Raw genomic sequence first — 21,638 nt, 5'->3', positions numbered from 1 at the left:
AAAAAGGTCGCTATGTTTGAGAAAACAAATACCATTATCACTACTTTGTTTTTCCTATAATAAATAAAATTTTTTTTCTCAGAATCCCTATGATAACCGCCATGACAGTGATTTATACAAGATGATTCATAACGTTTTATATCGATATTACAAGGCATAGGTGGGGCTCCCCCCTAAAGTGGGGAGGGGTCCTAATTCATCATAGAAAAATTCTTGCCTCTAAAAACACCCACATGCCAAATATGGTTCTATTTGATTGATTAGTTCTCGAGTTATGAGGAAATGTGTATTTCATTTGTATAGGAGCCTCTCCTGCTAAAGTGGGGAGGGGTCCTAATTCACCATAGCAAAAATTATTACCTCCAAAAACCCTCCCATGGCAAATTTGGTTCCATTTGCCTGATTAGTTCTTGAGTTATGAGGAAATTTGTATTTCATTTGTATGGAAGCCCCCCTCTTAAAGGGGAGAGGGGTCATAATTCCCATTCTAAAGAGGGGAGGGGTCTCAATTCACCATAGAAAAAATTCTTGTCTCCAAAAACACCCACATGCCAAATTTTGTTTCATTTGCTTGATTAGTTCTAGGGCTATGCAGAAATTTGTGTTTCATTTGTATGGAAGCCCCCGTTCTTAGTGGGGGGAGGGGTCTCTAACCATCATAAGAACCTTCCCTGGCCCCAAAAACCTCTACATGCAAATTTTCACGCCGATTGGTTCAGTAGTTTTCGATTCTATAAGGAGCATTCCGACAGACAGACAGAAATCCATTTTATAGGTATAGAACAGTGATGGCCAAACTGCGGCCCGCGGGCCGCATGTGGCCCTTCAAGATGATTCGTGCGGCCCGCGGAAAGATGATATGAAAGATGGTGGACTTATGAGAAAAATTTTTGATGACATAGTAGTCACTCAGTTTAGTTGGAATGCCTCGTGCATGTTGTGAATCGGAATGCTTTCCGGTTTAAATCTTGTGGTGAATCCTAGAAAATGGTTTTTGATGTCGCATATTTTACATTTTTTATGCACAGAAATGGCCAGAGATTATTGCGACCCGCGGCATTCATGGGCAATCAGATTTGGCCCGCACCATGCCTATGCCTGGGCACCACTGGTATAGAAGATAAAATATAACTCAGTTATATGAAAGATAGAATAACAAAGCAAATTGTCTAAGATAGACGTAAAATGGCACAGATTGACTGGTACCTATTGGCGAAGAAGCGTGAGGTTTCTCCAAAAATAGCAAGCAGTAAAAGTAGGTAATTGGTGATTATCAAAGTCAGTTAGTCCTAAGAAGTAAGAGTGTGAGGGCACTTTCCCGTGTTTAAAGTGCTTGCCATCCACGTGCTTTAGTTGGATTAAAGTCCTTGAGGTGCTGCTAATTGAAAAACAAGTACTCTTGTATACCTAGTAATTCCACTTAATGATTACATTTTTCACACGTTAAACTAGCAATGGACAATGAATGGACATCGCACGGTATGTTAGAAATAAGTTGCTTTACCTCTTATATAGAAAATTCTGTTCTTGTGGAAATTTTGACGTAGGACTACGTCTTTGTTTAGTATACTTAGCACTTTGTGAAAACGAAAATACCATGCGGTATCGAAATCCGTACAGCTTCGAAATCCGTACACCTAATACAATTTGCTTGATTATATGTATTAAAAAGTCTAAATGCAAAATATTAATAATAGGCCTAGACTCGTGGTTTATTAGCATTACGTCAATGTCAAAATATAGGTAGTAGGCCATCAAATACAAGTAATAAAAATTAAATCGTTAATGCCTATCAGATTTCCCTCTAAATTGGCTGTGTTGTTAGCAATTTGCTAAGAAAATAACTTCCAATAAAATGAAGTGTAAAGCGCACTTGAAGTGATTTTCCTATTTAAAATCCCGAAAATCAATTTGAACTAAAGGTGTTTATCTTTCTACAGCTTAATTTCATTCATTATGGCATTGAAATAATATTTATTCATCATAATTAGTACTGTACGGATTTTGATTCAGTTTTACTAGTTGAATCTAAATACGTACACCTGTGCAGTATCCTTAGTAATCCAACTCTATTTTATTTTTTGCCAAACAAAATGGAAATAACTAAAGCTAAATATATGTCGATAAACTGGAAGATGGCAATTACGATAATACATGGTGGATAATCCTTTAATAAAAGTATCGAGATAGTTTAAGTTCCGGTTACTACGATAAGAGCTACTATATTGAATTGGTACTCTCGAAATACCGGAGTCTCTTGTGCAATTTTTCAGCTTTCCGTATAATTTGCAACAAAAATAAAAAAAATGTTATATATTGTTTATAAGTGAAGTTAATTTACTCTAAAATGTTAAAAAAGTTTGTTTCTAAGCCTAATATTTCCTGAGGCATAAGGAAAAGAATGTAAGAACATTTAACACAAACGAGGTTTTGTTACAAGTGGGATGGATAGAGGCAATATTTAATCAGTACCAAACCTGATATTTTAACTTTCCGACCGAAAATGAGCAATTACCCATAATTTGGCTTAAAAACAAAAAGATTGATTCCTTGTAGTGTTCCTACTGTGCGTGTGAACGACTCTTAGATGAGCCGGACTAAAATACAATGCGTCAATTATCGAGAAAAGCATATTTTATAAAGAAATTAGTCAAATAAAGAAAAACAACTTAGCCACAAACTTTAAACTCATTTCGATCAAGCTTACACGACTTTGATTGATTTTTAACATAGTGTACGGATTTTGAGTCACAGGTGTACGGATTTTGAATCAGGCATAAAAAAGTGTACGGATTTTGAATCAAGAGATGCACATTTTGATCTCGTTTTTTTATAACTAGGATTAATTTTAGCCTCCTGTTATTCCAAATAACGTTAAAATGAGCATTATACTGTCAAAAGAAAACATGACGAATTGCTTATTACAATATCATAATTTTATATTGACCATTTAAAATTATCTAGCTCTTAGGTGTACGGATTTCGATACGGCACGGTAGAAGTGTAATGTTTGAATGAAAGATTTCAAATTGTAATAATTACTAAACTACTGAACGAAACTGAACAATTTATATGTCGTTGGATGAATAAAATGACCAGCAATTTTATAGGTGGATAGAAGAGCAATGTTAAGGAGAGCGTGAGAGGGGGGGCTCCTATACAAAAGAAACATAAATTTCCTCAAAATTCAAAAACTAATCAAGCAAATGGAACCAAATTTGGTATGTGGGGGTTTCAGAATGCAGGATGTTTTTAAATGGTGTACTGACTACTGAGGCCCCTCCCAGTTGGCTTCGAGGTATGACGCTGGTCTAATAAGCCAGTCGCCGTATGTACGAATCTCGACTGAAAGAGGCTGTTAGTGTCAATAGGATCGTAGCAACTGGCCCTGCAATTGACCTGCACTCTAACAGCTGCCTGCAAAGTCTGTCGTAGAAAAACAGAAGGTCAAGTTTCGATAACGGAATGTAGCACCGTGCAGCACTGAGACCTCTTTCCCTTCTAAGAGGGAGCTCCCATGCAAATGAAATACAAATTTCGTCATAAATCTAGAACTAATCAAGCAAATGGAACCCAATTTGGCATGTGGGGATTTTTGGAGGCATGAATTTATTTTATGATGGTTTGAGACCCCATACCCCTATGGTAGGAGGATAAGGACTCTCATACAAATAAAACAGAAATTTTTGCGTATGTGCTATATTTTTTGCTATGTAGCAGGCGGTAAGCTGTGAAAGTAAACTAGTAAAACCTTCTCGAAGTAAAAGACAGTGAATCGATACCGCTAACTTACGTGCATGTTGCCATCCATGTCAAAAGAGAAGGACATTCAAATGGCACGTGAACGTGCTTTGGCTTTAATGTTATCTGTAACCAATGGCTCTTTCAAAGGCCACTAACGATTTAAAGTAAGATTATTGAAACATATCAAGCTAAAGCTACGCTTAATCAGATTTAATACAATAATTTGTGGGCTGGTCATTCAGGGCTGGCAAATGAGTGAACATGTGCAAATATATCACCTCTGTTTTCTAACTCCTATCTCTACCTCCACGAGGTGCCGGCTGGGGTACGGTAGCCAAAGTTGCGCACCTGGTGGTACGCAACTTTGGTTGTCGTATGCAGACAGAAGGTGGAACACTCGCCGTGTGGTTTCCGGCTACTTAATCATGCAGTTCGGCGCAGGATTTTCGGAGGGCGCGGCTGCGGGGTGTGAGCACACCGGGAGAGAGTTATTTTCTCAGCTGGCTTAGCACAGAGAGAGAGAGACTCTTAATCGGTCTGTTTTACACAATCTGCACTTACGCCCTTTGGCGGTTGGTGCCAAATTGTACGTTTGGGCAAAAATTGAGCCACGGGACCTGATCCTGCCGGGAGTAGGCAAATCAGGTGCCCCTAAGTCAAGGTCTATCTCCGTGCCGATGACTGAATGGCTGGAGGGGTGAAAACATGCCAGTCGCGAACGGAGTGCTTTGGGCATCTTGCATGGCCCCTGTGCCATGCGGGGCTCTGGTACGGTCGATCTTTGTTGTCCCTTGCGTTTCGTGGGAACAGCATAGTAGTCCTGCCCAATTTCCCTTATGGGTTTTACGCCAAGTGCGTTCTGGCCAACTTAATTGGCTTCGCTTACAATTTGCTGTCTGATCTGTGTTGGAGATTGTTTGTGCATATACTCCGCTAGTCAAATAGTTAGAGTCGCACAAATAAATCTTCAACACAAACGGGCAGCAAATTTGTATTTATGCGAAAAACTTTTTAATGGCTCTGTCACCATCGCATTGGTCCAGGAGCCATATTTTCGCAAGGGGTACTTTCATTCGACGGATATTGGAAACCAGAACTTTGCTGTTTTCAGCAAAACTGGTATGACAAATCCTCGTTTGATGCCCAGGGCATGCATATTGTTGCATAGGTCAATTAGTGCATGCCTTATCTCTGAGTTGACTACTCGAGATATTTGTGCAGTCACAGTAGAACTCGTCGTGGATGATGTCCATAGGCGCTATGTCTACTGTTCTGCATATTTACCACACGATGAACCGTCTCCCAGCGACGATTTCAGAAATGTGGTGAGATACTGCCAATCTAGTGGGCTTCCGCTCATTGTAGGCAGTGATGCCAATGCCCATCACATCATTTGGGGCAGCTCGGATATCAATCTGAGAGGCTCTGATTTGATGGAATATTTGAGTAGTACCAACCTTGGAATACTCAACATTGGCAATTGTCCAACTTTCATACGAGCTGGTAGAGAGGAAGTGTTAGATATAACACTCTGCTCTAACAGGATCAGTCATGAGTTGGCACAATGGCATGTTTCAAATGAGACACCAATATCTGATCATTGCTTTATATATTTTGATCATTTGGGTGTCTCCTTGAACGCTGCAACATTTCGCAATCCGAGATTTTCTGACTGGGAACTCTTTGAGGAGGAACTGGCGACGAAATTTCAAGGATTCGAACCGACGATTGAGTCATCGATCGACTTGGATGTGGCTGTAGATGTCACAACATCTTTTATTGCGGAAGCTTTTGAAGTAGCTTGCCCGCTAAAAACTATTAAAACGACTAGAGGAACACCATGGTGGAACTCTCATCTCGCGGAACTAAAGAAACGATGCAGGAGAGCCTGGAATAGACGTCGGAGGGATGGCGTGGAGCCTTTCAAGCAGGCCCGGAAAGCCTATGCAAAGGCGAGGCAAGTCGACTTAATAAAATACTGTCAAAATCGAAAGATTATCAGGTTAATAACATTCGAAGTTCGAACGGTGAATACTGTTCGAATGACAATGAAATCCTGGAATGTCTCTTTTATAGTCACTTTCCGGGCTGTGTGGAACCTGAAGTTCGAAACGATCCAGAAATCGTTTTAGGTGGCTTAGACTCATGGGCTTTTGCTCGGAGACTTGTCACAACTGAAGCGATTGAGTGGGTCGTGAACAGCTTCTCTCCATACAAATCTCCTGGAACAGATGGAATATACCCTATTCTACTGCAAAAAGGATTCAAGTACTTCAAACACATTCTGAGAAGGATGTTTGTGTGTAGTATTGCTATTGGGTACATCCCAACTCAATGGCGTGAAATAACCATTAAGTTTATTCCTAAAGGTGGACGCGCGACATACGAGCAAGCCAAAAGTTTTAGACCAATCAGTCTAACGTCTTTCTTGCTTAAATCACTTGAGCGGATTGTTGATCACCACATCCGCGAAACAAGCTTAGTAGAAGTTCCTCTTCATTCAGCACAGCATGCTTATCAAAGTGGCAAGTCTACAACCACTTTATTACATGATGTGGTGGATAAAATTGAGGTTGCTTTTTCACAAAAGGAATCTTGTTTAGGAACTTTTTTGGATATTGAAGGCGCGTTTGATAACGTATCTTTCGCTTCCATTTTGGAGGCTGCTCGTTATCATAATGTGCCTTCAATAATCATAAAGTGGATAGAACAAATGCTTAGTAACCGATTGCTTTTTTCGTCCTTACGGCAAGCAAGCATTTGGAAGCAAAGTGTTTGTGGATGTCCACAAGGTGGCGTTCTCTCGCCTGTTTTATGGAACCTTGTGGCGAACGGCCTATTGAGGAAACTCAATGGTCTAGGCTATCCGTCATATGGTTTTGCGGATGACTATCTCATCCTAGTAGTTGGAAAGTGCATAAGCACATTATTTGACTTAATGCAGCAGGCACTACGCGTCGTGGAAACGTGGTGCCGAGAAACTGCACTTTCGGTAAATCCGAGCAAAACATCTATCGTCTTATTTTCAAGACGTAGAAATACCAATGGAGCTCGCGCTCTGCGCTTTTACGATTCGGATGTTGATGTTGTGAACGAAGTGAAGTACGTGGGGTTGATTCTCAACTCCAAGCTTGACTGGTCCACAAATATTGATTTCCGAATTAAAAAAGCGTGCATGGCCTTTGGGCAATGTAGACGAGCAATTGGCAACTCTTGGGGGCTTAAACCCAAATACATACACTGGTTATACACGGTCGTTGTCAGACCAATACTGGCGTATGGTTGTCTTGTATGGTGGCAGAGAGGGGAAGTTGTGACTGTCCAGACAAAGCTAAACCATCTTCAAAGGATGTGTTTAATGGCAATGTCTGGTGCATTTACTACAACTCCTACTGCCGCCCTAGAAGATATTTTCAATATTAAACCTCTACACTTCCACCTGAAGCAAGAGGCACTAATATGTGCTTATCGACTACACGCGATTGGCCTTTGGCAGTCTGTGGACGGTTCCACTGGTCATACTCGACTGTGGTCGCAAATTGTTGCTGAGGACAAGTTTGCCCTTGCTCCTAGCGATGTAACGCTCATGCGTACTTTCCCGTATAGGACTTTCTCAAGTGACTTTCCTCCTAGAGAGGATTGGATGTCAGGCTACATGGAAAGGAAAATTTCCGACTGTGTGGTCTGTTATACCGATGGTTCCTTGTACGAAGGTCGCGCGGGTGCTGGTGTTTACTGCCGTGAGCTGGAATTGGAGGAATCCTATTCGTTGGGTAGTTACTGCACCGTTTTTCAAGCTGAAATCTTTGCAATTATGTGCGGAGCTCAGTTTGCACTTCAGAAAGAACTGATAGGCAAGATCATCTACTTCTGTTCTGACAGTCAAGCCGCTATAAAAGCCCTTTGTGCGGCTAATTCTAAATCTAAAACAGTCATCGCCTGCCACACCCAATTAGAAGAACTAAGCATTGTAAATGCCGTTCATCTGGTTTGGGTTCCTGGCCATTCTGGTATAACCGGAAATGAATGGGCTGATGAACTAGCAAGATCTGGAGCAGAAAAGTCGGTTTTCGGACCGGAACCTGCTTTACCAATTGCGGCATGTTGGATAAAACAAAAGATTCGATCTTGGTTTTCATCTGAACATGTACGTTATTGGGAAAATCTTGAAACTTGTCGTCAAACGAAAAGTTTCATTGTTAAGCCTTGTGAGAAGGTTGCGAAATTTCTTTTGCAACACTCAAAGGTAAATTGCAGTATTCTTGTCAGATCACTGACTGGTCACTGCAGACTAAATTATCATATGGCTACGATTCAGCGAGCTGAATCGTTTCATTGTAATTTATGTGAATCCGACTACGGTACACCATATCACGTAATTTGCAACTGTCCTGCAGTAGCACAATTGCGTCATAGGATCTTTGGATCCTACGTCTTAAATGAATCGGATTTTAGGAAACTAAAATTACGAGACATTTTGATGTTCCTTACCGAAAGCGGTATTGAGTTATAAGCTCTTATTTATCATGAGTATACCCCACGCTATGTCCGAAGGTACTTATTAGTTAACTCACATGCACCTCAGATTTTTCTTCACAGGATGTTAGTATTAATCAAAACAATTAATTTAGAGAAGGTCTTAAAATATTCTATCTTGGGTTTTTTGAAAAATTCAATTTTCAAGGTTATTTAGGGGTCATCCCCTCTCAAGAGATCATGTTCGTTGTAATCGACCACCTCCGATTTCAACCAAATTCGGTATAATTGCCTATTCCGACCCCACATTTAATTTCTCTAAGTTTTGTATGGATTGGACAATCCCCCTTGCAGTGACATGCAGTGAAAAATGAGTATTTTCGAAAATCTGTAAAAAAAATGGAGAAGCGTCACTGCAAGGGGGATTGATCAACCCGTACAAAACTTTGGGAAAATGAAGGTGGGGTCGGAATGAGCAATTATACCAAATTTGGTTGAAATCGGATGTGGTCAACTACAACGGATATGATCACTTGAGAGGGAATGACCCCTAAATAAGCTTGAAAATTGAATTTTTCAAAAACCCAAGATAGAATATTTTAAGACCTGCTCTAAATTAATTGTTTTGATTAATACTAACATCCTGTGAAGAGAAATCTGAGGTGCATGTAAGTTAAATAATAAGTGCCTTCAGACATAGCGTGTACCCCCCAGGGGGTGTACTTTTGATAAGTTAACTACCAAGGATTGCAGTATCCCCTCGGGGGTACAAAAATCTCTCGGTATATATATGTTTGTGTTTGTCCAAATTCCTCATCCACCCCTTCCTATTCCTCCTGTTTTCCTTTCCGTCCTCATCAGGTAAATGATGACACGGGCAAGATGGGCAAGGCACAAATCTTCCACATGATTGTGAGGAACGTGCTGCTCGAGCCAAAGATGCTGATACCTGATACCTGATACGTGCATGTTGCCATCCATGTCAAAAGAGAAGGACATTCAAATGGCACGTGAACGTGCTTTGGCTTTAATGTTATCTGTAACCAATGGCTCTTTCAAATGCCACTAACGATTTAAAGTAAGATTATTGAAACATATCAAGCTAAAGCTACGCTTAATCAGATTTAATACAATAATTTGTGGGCTGGTCATTCAGTATTATTTCAACCTTTATGATGCACACAATTGATTTTTAAAAGAAATATCTTTGTCTCACTGGTTGCAGGCGTTGTACTCGTGAACCCCCGTCCATGTATTTTTAAAGCCATCATTGCATTGCACTCACAGATTCTAAAAAACATACATATTCCAGTAATGCAGTTTACATTAGTCTTTGATCTAATGATCTGATATAGTCCTACGTCACCCTTTCGTACAACCCTTAGGGCTGTACACCTTGTAGTTTTTATAAGAGCGTTTCTTTTGTAGTTAGTTTGGTGTGTTTCGTAAAGATTGTATGTGGTTTTAGCTTTTATATATTATACTAATTAGTTCGATTCGTTTTTAGGAAAAGGCTCTGACTGGTATGTATATTACATGAGAACTGCTGATTTAGGTAGGGTAGATGCTCCAGTAATGGAGGGATTGTGTCGGGGGATAGTGTGTAAAGACAATTTGAACGCTCAATGTATCAGTTTCCAATTGAACTACATGATAATATGGTGCACCATAGTATTGGCTTTAAATACATACCAAAATTATACCATTCTGCTGGTTAATATATATAAAATATTGCTTTTCCTGACATTAGTATGTGCTCCTAAAGTAGTGGTAATGTCCCTATAATAGTGGAAAACTTGAAATAATAGTGGAATGTTGTTTACCGCCTTAGCAACGCTTGTAATGAGCATAGCAGCAGGTGAATAACAACGTATGCTTGTTAAAATGCTATGGATTGTTACGAATTTCTTAAGTAATTGCACTCTATTGGACTGCTGAAAAGGAATTTGTAATTTTTGCACCAACATCTTGAATTTTGACTGTGTATCTTAGATAAAACTGTTAACAAATATATATTTAAAAATAGAAAACGGAAATTATCTCGAAATCCGCCAAATTATGATATATTTCGACTACTGGAGCATCTACCCTAGTTTTAGAAATAGGAATTAATAATATTCCGAGATATTTATCATGTGGAGGAGTTCATTTCAAAAGAGCTAAATCCACCAAATTGTCGCCAGTTCTACCCAACAGAAAAGCATTGGACGATAATGAAGCGGAACTTGAAGATTAAGATGGCAGTCCCCATTGATATTGGTCGGATGAAGGATTGGTAGAACCGGCTGGCCAAGATTGTGACTAAAGAAAAGCTAGTGAGAGGTATGATCAATAAAAAGATTTTCTTCGAGAGAGAATTTTTTCGGTATAACGATAAATGATTTTTTCTTTTTTTATATATAAAAAATACTATTATTACCTTTATTTTATCGTGGTTTCGTGGTTAGAACTTGTTAAAAAATACACGCATTTGAAAGTGCCCCATTTCTAAATGATCCAAGTTTTAGTTTCATCTCCCAAGTGTTTTTTTGCTTCAAATTTAGTTGCTTTTCACATATTGTGATCTGCGATGGAATTTTTAATACACATTCCAAGATAGACGCATCATGTACAAAACAAAAAGTAAAAGAATGCATTATGATACGACCGCATTTTGAAGAAGGACTGAATAAATTTGGCTTATCAATCCATTTCTTTGTATGCCAGAAGGGCACTGGGTTCAAAAAACCACTCTTGACAGTCTTGAAGTTTTGTCTTTTGTCTATAGTTGATCCAGACTGCTGTACGCAGTAAGATCCACAATGAAATAAAGAATTTAGTAAAGTACTCGTTTTTTTTTCAGAATAAGTTTAATACTTTATTTAGTTTGAATGCTGTATTGCTGTTCCTATTTCTAATATGTAAAAGACCTTTCAGGTGGCTTTGCTAATCGTTAGTATTTCTATCATAACTCAAGAACACCAAATAAGACTATCGAGAATTTTTTACGTTGAAAAAAATTAAAAATAGGTAAATAAGAAAGAAACATTTTGAAATTTTTGCACGAGACAGAACACTGCTTGTTTGGCTTTTCTTTGGTGTTTTCCATCACCCAGAGTCGGCATTTAGGCCGGCAAACGCGTACGGTGGAACGAAGCCTCGCGCTTCAGGGGGCCTTGCGCTTAGTGCTGATTAGAGAAAAATGTTAAAAATTCTAGTGGACAATTCCAGGCTGTACACAACACCCTTGGCTTTTCAGAAATATTTGCATGATTTCCATTGTTTCCTTTCCTCTTTTATTTAAATGTAAAATGTAAAGTGTTAAGAAAACATCGATGAAACTAGGCCTCGGTGTTTCGGAATGTGTCGTTACATAATGTGCCGAACGCCTTGGTTTTGCTTGCACGTCGATTGTTTACGGAGGCTTCTATCAAATGGGCACTTAGCCCATTTAAACCACTGAGATCCGGTTAGTATTCTATCAGTTTTCTAACAGAAAAAGACAGCGTTATAATGTCCGAGCTTATCAACATTTTTCGAGCCCGACATTCCGAAGAATTGGCGGAAAATAGACAGATAAAAAATAAGAGAAAACAAAATGACAGGCTTTCAGACCAATAAGTCTGACATCAACGCTTCTCAAGTTGATAAAGCAAATTGCAGATAACTGTATCCGCAATGAGTTTTAAAGAATGCTCCGTTGCATGGAAATCAACAAGCATACCAACACAATACATCTACTGCTCTGCACTGAGTTATGACTTTAATTGAGAAATCGTTCAAATATCAAGAGATGGCACTCTGTGTTTTTCTAGATATTGAAGGCGCTTTCGATAAAGCGTCCTTCGTTTAAATTTTCACGGCTCTCTTTCAAAACATAATCGACTACGAGCTAGACATGCCATGCCATGCTTTCAAGCAGAGAAATCACAGCATCGTTGGAAAATACATCGGTCACGATTTCGGTAATGAAAGCAAGTCCACATAGAATTCTCTCACCCTTACTTTGGTCACGCAGAACTCTCAAAGCGAGGAAAATCAGCGACTCTCTTATCCGAAAATAGTTTTGAACGTTTCATTTGCTGCTTTGCATCAGTTAGTTGTTGGCAACTCATTACATAGTTTCCATAGCCAAGCATTACCTTTAGATTAATTTCTTTCGAAAATGATGGACAAGACAAGGCAGGAGGGATCCGTAGTGATACTAATTGACCGTATAAATAAAAGAGCTAAAGCAAACTCTACCATAAGATTTACACGTGAAAAGTAAAGCAAACTGTTTTATTCATACGGCCTAGTGTTTATTTGACAGTCAACTCAGTATAAGGCAGTAAGGTAAAAAACATTTTGCAAACAACTTTAACTTATTTAGTAGCGTTCAATCATGAGAATGAATAAAACGCTGTAGAAAATTATCAACTTGCAAAAATTTGGATTTCTCAACCTGCAGCCAGGGATGGTTCGATCACTTTGACTCAATTTTGATTCATTTGACAGTACCGTCTTAACGGGGCCAAATATGACAAAGTTACATATGGGACATTTGTAGAACATGTTATTATCTATAATTTTGCTGAAAAATGTTTTGCTGTATCTTTTGTAGTTACGGCGCTACAATGCTAGTATCTTATTAGTGACTAAATGAATGTTCATTTAGTCACTGATGAGTTACTAGCGTTGTAGCACCATAACTACATACGATACAGCAAAACTGTGTTCAGAAAAATTGTAGATTAGAACTAGTTCTACAAATATTCCATACATAACATTGTCATATTTGGCTCGGCTGAGGCGGTACTGTCAAATGAATCAAAATTGAGTCAAAGTGATCGAACCATCCCGGCCTGCAGCACAACCAAACCATTTTAGCATAACAATTTTTTGATATCATCAAATCAAATACATGAATACATATACGTCTAACTAAATAGTAATTGATGTTGTTGTAAGATTTGAGGCGCTATTAACATTCATTCAAAAATAATTGAATATTCTCAACCAGCAGTCTCAACAAACCTTATATATGCTGTAAGTAGCTTTTATGCACGAAGAATCGAATTATTACATGCATGGGTACATGCTACTACCGCCACAAAGAGACTTACGTAGTCCTGCGTCACCTATATGCGGTCGTGTCTTGTACATAACCTCTCTGACGAATAATCCAACCTTCCGATCCGTGCACTTTAATTTTACTAAAAGTATTTCGTTGAAATTACACCACTAACTTTATTTTGTAAATTCGTCATACCGTTTTCAAATCCATCCATTAAAATTTTCCTTCGTCCGAATCAAAAATCACAACAATGTTTACGAAATGAACGTGCATGTATTTGTGTATTTGTGCAGGACGACAAAAATTGCAAAAATTTCTACTGGTCAAGATTTCCCCGTGCAGAATAACGACAATGTGTAGTGTGAGTTACTTTTATTTTATGAATGACTGGAATTGAAATGATTTGTCGACATTTTTTCTTCGTCGCACGAAAAACAGAGAGGAAATTTGGCTGCTAGGAATTCGTTAGTGAAAAAAAAGTATTTAAATAGGTCTCAGCTCACTTTCATTGATCGCGCAAGATAGCTAACAAACTAAAATATTAGGGAATAACTAGTTTTATATTGTATGTCATAAAAAACGAGGATATTTGTAATCATTTGTATTGGATAGAACGGGAATTGGCAATTACGACGAAGCAGCACCAGACCTAATAACTTTTCGAACAGCTTTCAATGCAATTTTTGACGTCATATTTAAGAAAAACTTGTAGGTAAATAATCGTTTGCTGTGATTCAATTGTATTAAGTTTTCCGAAGTTATTTATATTGTTAAAAAACGGTAAGTAACGCTTGATTTGCCAATACTCAATATTTTTAGTTATGTTAAATCCGGACAAAATGCCTCACGGTGTAATTTGCCTCATTGCAGATGCGGCAGCATAAATATATAGTAGGTAAACAGGTTTAAGTGAAAGCATAATGCCACCGTATACTGCAGTTATTATTGTAAAATAAACATAATACGTCCCATGCAGAAGCGGCATAATGCCGCAGAAAGCCGAAACTAAGTTTGTTTTATACAAAAAAAAACAATATTTTGAAAACACGTGAAATGGTTTTACTTTCTAATGTAAAAAGTGATCGTCATGATGAGTTGAAACTCGCTTCTTTGATGCCACTTCAATTGAATCTAAAGCTTCATCGCTTCAACGTCGCGTAACGACTTTATTTTGAAGGTGACTTCTGGAACTGCTGGGGTGGCACTTATTGTTTTTAATTGTTGATTTTAGCATATTTTTTCTGGAAGCTTTGCTTAAAGTTTTGCTTGTCACAAATGTAAAATTTCAACCTTTCGGCGAGGAAATGTGGTACATCGTAGCCGATTCCTAGGCTTCACAACAAACGATCTGGACATCATCACTAGAAACTTTTGGACTGCGGAGGCATTCTACGCCCCACAAAAAGTGTATGCTAGGAGCATTGTAATGCACACCAAATATATGATAGGCAAAGACTCATGATAAAATAACGTCTGCATCTTACGGACAGTGAGTATTGCCGCGCCGGTGATGAACTTGAAATGTTTGATTAGTTCATATACTAATTGGGAGATTCAATGGTGTATTCAAGCTGGAAATCAGGCGCCCTCTTTGCTCCTGCGCAGGACATGTCCTGTATGAAGCATTTGTAGAGCTGAACGTTATCGATAATCGTTGTGAATCAAGTATTGCCTTATTTTTCATATTTACGCTGTAATAAGGCCGCAACTTCTTCGTTAGCATTCGGGCGCTCATATGATACTAAAAACCGCTACAGACCTATAGCAGCAGAATGAAAATTAGTACTCGATTCAGAAAGATTGTTGATCACAATCAGCTCTACAAATGTTTTATAGGGAAAAATACCAATGATCGTACACCTGATTTGCAATCCATTGCAATGGCTGTACACCTTAGCCTACTATGCGACAAAAATTAATCTATAACTGAACAAAGCGAAAAATTAGTACACTTTGACGGAAATTAACCGTGAAGTGATTCTGGAACTTGCGTTTTACAGGACACTGGACAGTCATTAAAAAAGTCCAATGATAAGTAAATTACGCTACAAGTCTTTCACATATTTCTCTGTTAATAAATTAAAAGATCTTTTCGATTAAAAGGAAAAATCGAAATGAAATTGCTGGTTGTAGTTAACCCGTAGATTTGTAGATTCGGTAGATATGGTGTAGATTGTAGATTTTATGGAATCAGTTTTGAATTACCCCCCACGATCAGTCCAATTTTCAACTTTGTGATGGTTCTGTAACAATGTTTAAACCTCAAGTACTTAATGCCATATTTTCTGTCAAATGGTATCTATTGGCCGTTAAAAAATGTTACCAAATGATGGAAATATAAATTTGGACTTATTTTATAGTGAGAGGAACAAAATGTGTCTAGTGATGCCCAGCGTGGCATCATTGGGCTGATTCAGGTTGGGATTACATATAGGAGTTGAAAAAGAAATTAGAATATGTTTGAAACATTCTGTCAAATGTCGTGTTGAGCCATAACAATAAACGGTCAAAATACATGGTTGTAAAGGCAATATACCTCTACACGTGATAACTCAGAAGTACAAAAGAAGTAAAATACAAAAACTGACTCTTATGGCGATCTCGTAACGGCTATACGAGCCTCCACAGGTGAGTGCATTTCCGTCTACGTTTTGTGCTCTATCTTTAACTTTTTTGTGTCTTAGGTGATTCACCAGTAAATAAAAAGTATCCAGCAGCATTCTTGGGAAGAAGCGAATGGAACAAACAAGCTATGGACTATTACTTACCTAATCTCAACCTGGTACCTGTTGTTACGGATGTTTCGATTCAACAGATAATTATTAGAATTTTTTCTTACGCACGTTACTAGTTTTATTTAATTGCTCTGTGCAGATTTGTATTGACAACAACCTGGTCACTTTTTCTATCGTGAGAATGCACTAGCAGAAAACACACTTCCGTTGTCCTATTATATGATTGAATCAATAAAATAAGATGTAATATATCAACCTCTCACTGTTGGATTTTGAATTTGAATGGGTCAATTCTTGCTACTTTTAAAATTCTTTCCTTCTCACTTCATAAAGACAAGCAGGTATATGTTTCTTTGAGGGTAGAAAGGCTCTTGAACTTATCACGATGTATCCGGCTCAACGTTCGACTAACGACTGACCAGAGGAACCGCTAGGCGGAGAAAAATTTATACAATTTTTTGCACAATCCAAATTATGGCCTTTACACGGTGTACCTATATGCTGGTTCGCGGATTGTGTCCGCATTGTGCTTGGTGATGGTGGAAGGTGATGAAAGGCAACGAATATTCAGGAGTTTCCAATCGCTTCGCGCTTATCACAGGCTGAGCCTCGATAGGAGGCCGGCCTCAACATTAAACTAGTGCGCGCGCAACATCAACAGAGAAACGCGACACCACGGAAAGCACGCGAACTCGGATGCTAAGCGGAGCGAGAGTAAGCTGCTGACCCACCGAATAGCTGCTGCCGGCCGTTGCCGTTGGCGGGGTAGTGCGCAGACATGTGTGCGACGATGGTTGTTGTGATACGAGCGGTCAGCTTAGCGGTGACGTGCACGCGACATGGGCCCAATCAAACAAGCTTCGTATCAGTAAACAATACTAACATTCGCAGCATAACGCGCGCATCTCGTCAGCGTTCAGGCGTATATGTCACAGATTCATGTGTCCGTTGGTAATCATGTTTTGGGCTGCAGAAACTTGCGAGAGTGAAGTTCAATTATGCCCTGGTAAACATGCTCAGAAAGAGAAGTGAAAAACAGGAGGCGGTCTGTTCCACAGAAAATCACTGAGAGTTGTTATTTGTGACGTACTGAAGGCTAGAATGACCTACGAAACTGGAAGCGGCAGTTTTTTTGGAAAAACATGTCTGAGCTTTGGCTCAGATACTTAGATTCTAATGTGAGCATTGCAAGAAAAACAAATATCAAGCGATTTGCTATAGATTTACTGCAACCTTTGGCTTAAAATTCCACTTAAGCTGTTGGACAGCAAAGCTGCATGACTCACAGTGTATTTGTTTTTAATTGGATGATCGTTTCGTAATTCGTAGTTTGAAAGTCCGAATCGTTTTTTGATAGTTTCGTGTCAACGAACTAAATTCCAGGCCATCTAATCAGAATTTGTAAGCATTCCATGCCTGTAACAATTGAAATTGGAACACAATACCTACACGCTACACCCTTTATTTTATTCAATTCGAGTTAAACGCATATGCAAACATTCAACTTTTTTAAATTTAGTTTTTGGAAACACTTTGCATGCTTCAATTATTATTAAAACCATTTGAAATCTAATACTTTTTTCCAATTATTACTAAGGCCACTAGGGCCACTTTTACTCCCAACTCCGTCTTACTTGCTCTTACTTGCAGAATACGGAAAATAATTTGGGTGAAAAGCATTCAATTCACAGGTCTGGATGTTTCAACTGATTCTCATAGATTTTTGTCCACTGATTTCAGAAAAAATGATAAAAATTGTCCATCACGTCACGTTTTCATGCAATACTTGTTGAATACTCTTGAATATAATCCCGGATATAATTTACATTAAAAAATCAGTTTCTACATCAGAATTTTATTTATTAATGTAACCCCTTCCAAGTTTTGGAAAAAAACCTTATATAGTGGAGAAACTGTGGGGAATATTATTTTAAAGCAGAGATTTGATGCGCTCAAATACGCCTACTTGCGCTCAGTCGACTATATTGTCTTATAGAAGCAAATTCGGTAAAAGTCATGTATGAAACATTTGTAGTGCTGAATGCAATCTACAAGCTTTCTGAATTGAGTACTCCATTATTTTTTGTATTTTTTGTATTAGTTCGGGCCCAACTAAAAGAATGAAATAGTGGTCAGTAGACTTGGGAAAACAAATAAACTTAGACAGTGGTGATTTCCGCGGGAGGTTGCTTAGCCTGATAAAATAAAGCGGATAGCATTTAAATATTCGCCATCATTACAAACCATTTCGCCGAATACCATTTTGCGGAACACCAATTCTCGGTTGACCATAACGCGGAATATAGAGTTTCGTAGAATACCATTTCGCGAAAAATCTTACGCGGGATGTACCATTTCACGGAAAATCTTTTCGTAGAAAGTACCATTTCGCAGGGGAGACCCAACTGAAGGAAAGTAATAGAGGTCAGTAGATCTAGGAAAATAAATAAACCTAGATAGAGGTGATCTCCACGGGGGCGTGTTCCCCCGCAGTGGTTGGCGCTTCCGACGGCAGGTCGCCGGCAACATTCGCGGCCTGTGGCCGTCTCGCCACACTTGATAGTTTCTTGTGGTCTTGTTATTGACTAATGTTTTATGAAAGTCTAAAATTTCTCGAGTTCGATTAGTTTTTGAGTTACGCAGAAATTATTGTTTTATTTGAATAATTCCTTATCCCCCTACCATAGGGGTGAGGTTTCAAACCATCATAAAATAAATTTCTGCCTCCTAAACCCGAAACCCCCCACATGCCAAATTTGGTTCCATTTGCTTGATTAGTTCTGGAGTTATGAGGAAATTTGTATTTCATTTGTGTGGGAGCCCCCCCTCCTAAAAGGCAAGGGGTCCTAATTCATCATAGAAAAAATTCTTGCCTCTAAAAACCTTCACATGCCAAATTTGGTTCGATTTGTTTGATTAGTTCTCGAGTTATGAGGAAATTTGTATTTCATTTGTATGGAAGCCCCTCCACTTAAAGGAGAGAGGGGTCATAATTCCACTCCAAAAGAGGAGAGGGGTATCAATTGATCATAGAAAAAAAAATGCCTACAAAAACACTCGCAGAGACAGACAGACAGACAGACAGACAGACAGACAGACAGACAGACAGACAGACAGACAGACAGACAGACAGACAGACAGACAGACAGACAGACAGACAGACAGACAGACAGACAGACAGACAGACAGACAGACAGACAGACAGACAGACAGACAGACAGACAGACAGACAGACAGACAGACAGACAGACAGACAGACAGACAGACAGACAGACAGACAGACAGACAGACAGACAGACAGACAGACAGACAGACAGACAGACAGACAGACAGACAGACAGACAGACAGACAGACAGACAGACAGACAGACAGACAGACAGACAGACAGACAGACAGACAGACAGACAGACAGACAGACAGACAGACAGACAGACAGACAGACAGACAGACAGACAGACAGACAGACAGACAGACAGACAGACAGACAGACAGACAGACAGACAGACAGACAGACAGACAGACAGACAGACAGACAGACAGACAGACAGACAGACAGACAGACAGACAGACAGACAGACAGACAGACAGACAGACAGACAGACAGACAGACAGACAGACAGACAGACAGACAGACAGACAGACAGACAGACAGACAGACAGACAGACAGACAGACAGACAGACAGACAGACAGACAGACAGACAGACAGACAGACAGACAGACAGACAGACAGACAGACAGACAGACAGACAGACAGACAGACAGACAGACAGACAGACAGACAGACAGACAGACAGACAGACAGACAGACAGACAGACAGACAGACAGACAGACAGACAGACAGACAGACAGACAGACAGACAGACAGACAGACAGACAGACAGACAGACAGACAGACAGACAGACAGACAGACAGACAGACAGACAGACAGACAGACAGACAGACAGACAGACAGACAGACAGACAGACAGACAGACAGACAGACAGACAGACAGACAGACAGACAGACAGACAGACAGACAGACAGACAGACAGACAGACAGACAGACAGACAGACAGACAGACAGACAGACAGACAGACAGACAGACAGACAGACAGACAGACAGACAGACAGACAGACAGACAGACAGACAGACAGACAGACAGACAGACAGACAGACAGACAGACAGACAGACAGACAGACAGACAGACAGACAGACAGACAGACAGACAGACAGACAGACAGACAGACAGACAGACAGACAGACAGACAGACAGACAGACAGACAGACAGACAGACAGACAGACAGACAGACAGACAGACAGACAGACAGACAGACAGACAGACAGACAGACAGACAGACAGACAGACAGACAGACAGACAGACAGACAGACAGACAGACAGACAGACAGACAGACAGACAGACAGACAGACAGACAGACAGACAGACAGACAGACAGACAGACAGACAGACAGACAGACAGACAGACAGACAGACAGACAGACAGACAGACAGACAGACAGACAGACAGACAGACAGACAGACAGACAGACAGACAGACAGACAGACAGACAGACAGACAGACAGACAGACAGACAGACAGACAGACAGACAGACAGACAGACAGACAGACAGACAGACAGACAGACAGACAGACAGACAGACAGACAGACAGACAGACAGACAGACAGACAGACAGACAGACAGACAGACAGACAGACAGACAGACAGACAGACAGACAGACAGACAGACAGACAGACAGACAGACAGACAGACAGACAGACAGACAGACAGACAGACAGACAGACAGACAGACAGACAGACAGACAGACAGACAGACAGACAGACAGACAGACAGACAGACAGACAGACAGACAGACAGACAGACAGACAGACAGACAGACAGACAGACAGACAGACAGACAGACAGACAGACAGACAGACAGACAGACAGACAGACAGACAGACAGACAGACAGACAGACAGACAGACAGACAGACAGACAGACAGACAGACAGACAGACAGACAGACAGACAGACAGACAGACAGACAGACAGACAGACAGACAGACAGACAGACAGACAGACAGACAGACAGACAGACAGACAGACAGACAGACAGACAGACAGACAGACAGACAGACAGACAGACAGACAGACAGACAGACAGACAGACAGACAGACAGACAGACAGACAGACAGACAGACAGACAGACAGACAGACAGACAGACAGACAGACAGACAGACAGACAGACAGACAGACAGACAGACAGACAGACAGACAGACAGACAGACAGACAGACAGACAGACAGACAGACAGACAGACAGACAGACAGACAGACAGACAGACAGACAGACAGACAGACAGACAGACAGACAGACAGACAGACAGACAGACAGACAGACAGACAGACAGACAGACAGACAGACAGACAGACAGACAGACAGACAGACAGACAGACAGACAGACAGACAGACAGACAGACAGACAGACAGACAGACAGACAGACAGACAGACAGACAGACAGACAGACAGACAGACAGACAGACAGACAGACAGACAGACAGACAGACAGACAGACAGACAGACAGACAGACAGACAGACAGACAGACAGACAGACAGACAGACAGACAGACAGACAGACAGACAGACAGACA

General features: G+C 40.1%; 1 protein-coding gene across 1 annotated transcript in view; it reads right to left on the bottom strand.

The window, feature by feature from the left end:
- LOC128734249 (cysteine dioxygenase type 1) overlaps nt 1-16,405 on the bottom strand; it is a 31,332-nt gene extending 14,927 nt beyond the window's left edge. The window contains exon 1 of the mRNA XM_053828326.1: nt 16,024-16,405. The gene's annotated coding sequence lies outside the window, so the exon portion shown is untranslated. The remainder of the gene's footprint in view (nt 1-16,023) is intronic.
- Nucleotides 16,406-21,638: the final 5,233 nt, after the last annotated feature.

This window comes from Sabethes cyaneus, chromosome 2 (genome assembly GCF_943734655.1).
Source record: "Sabethes cyaneus chromosome 2, idSabCyanKW18_F2, whole genome shotgun sequence".
NCBI classification, from domain to species: Eukaryota; Metazoa; Arthropoda; class Insecta; order Diptera; family Culicidae; genus Sabethes; species Sabethes cyaneus.
This window is presented reverse-complemented; position numbering and strand designations above follow the sequence as displayed.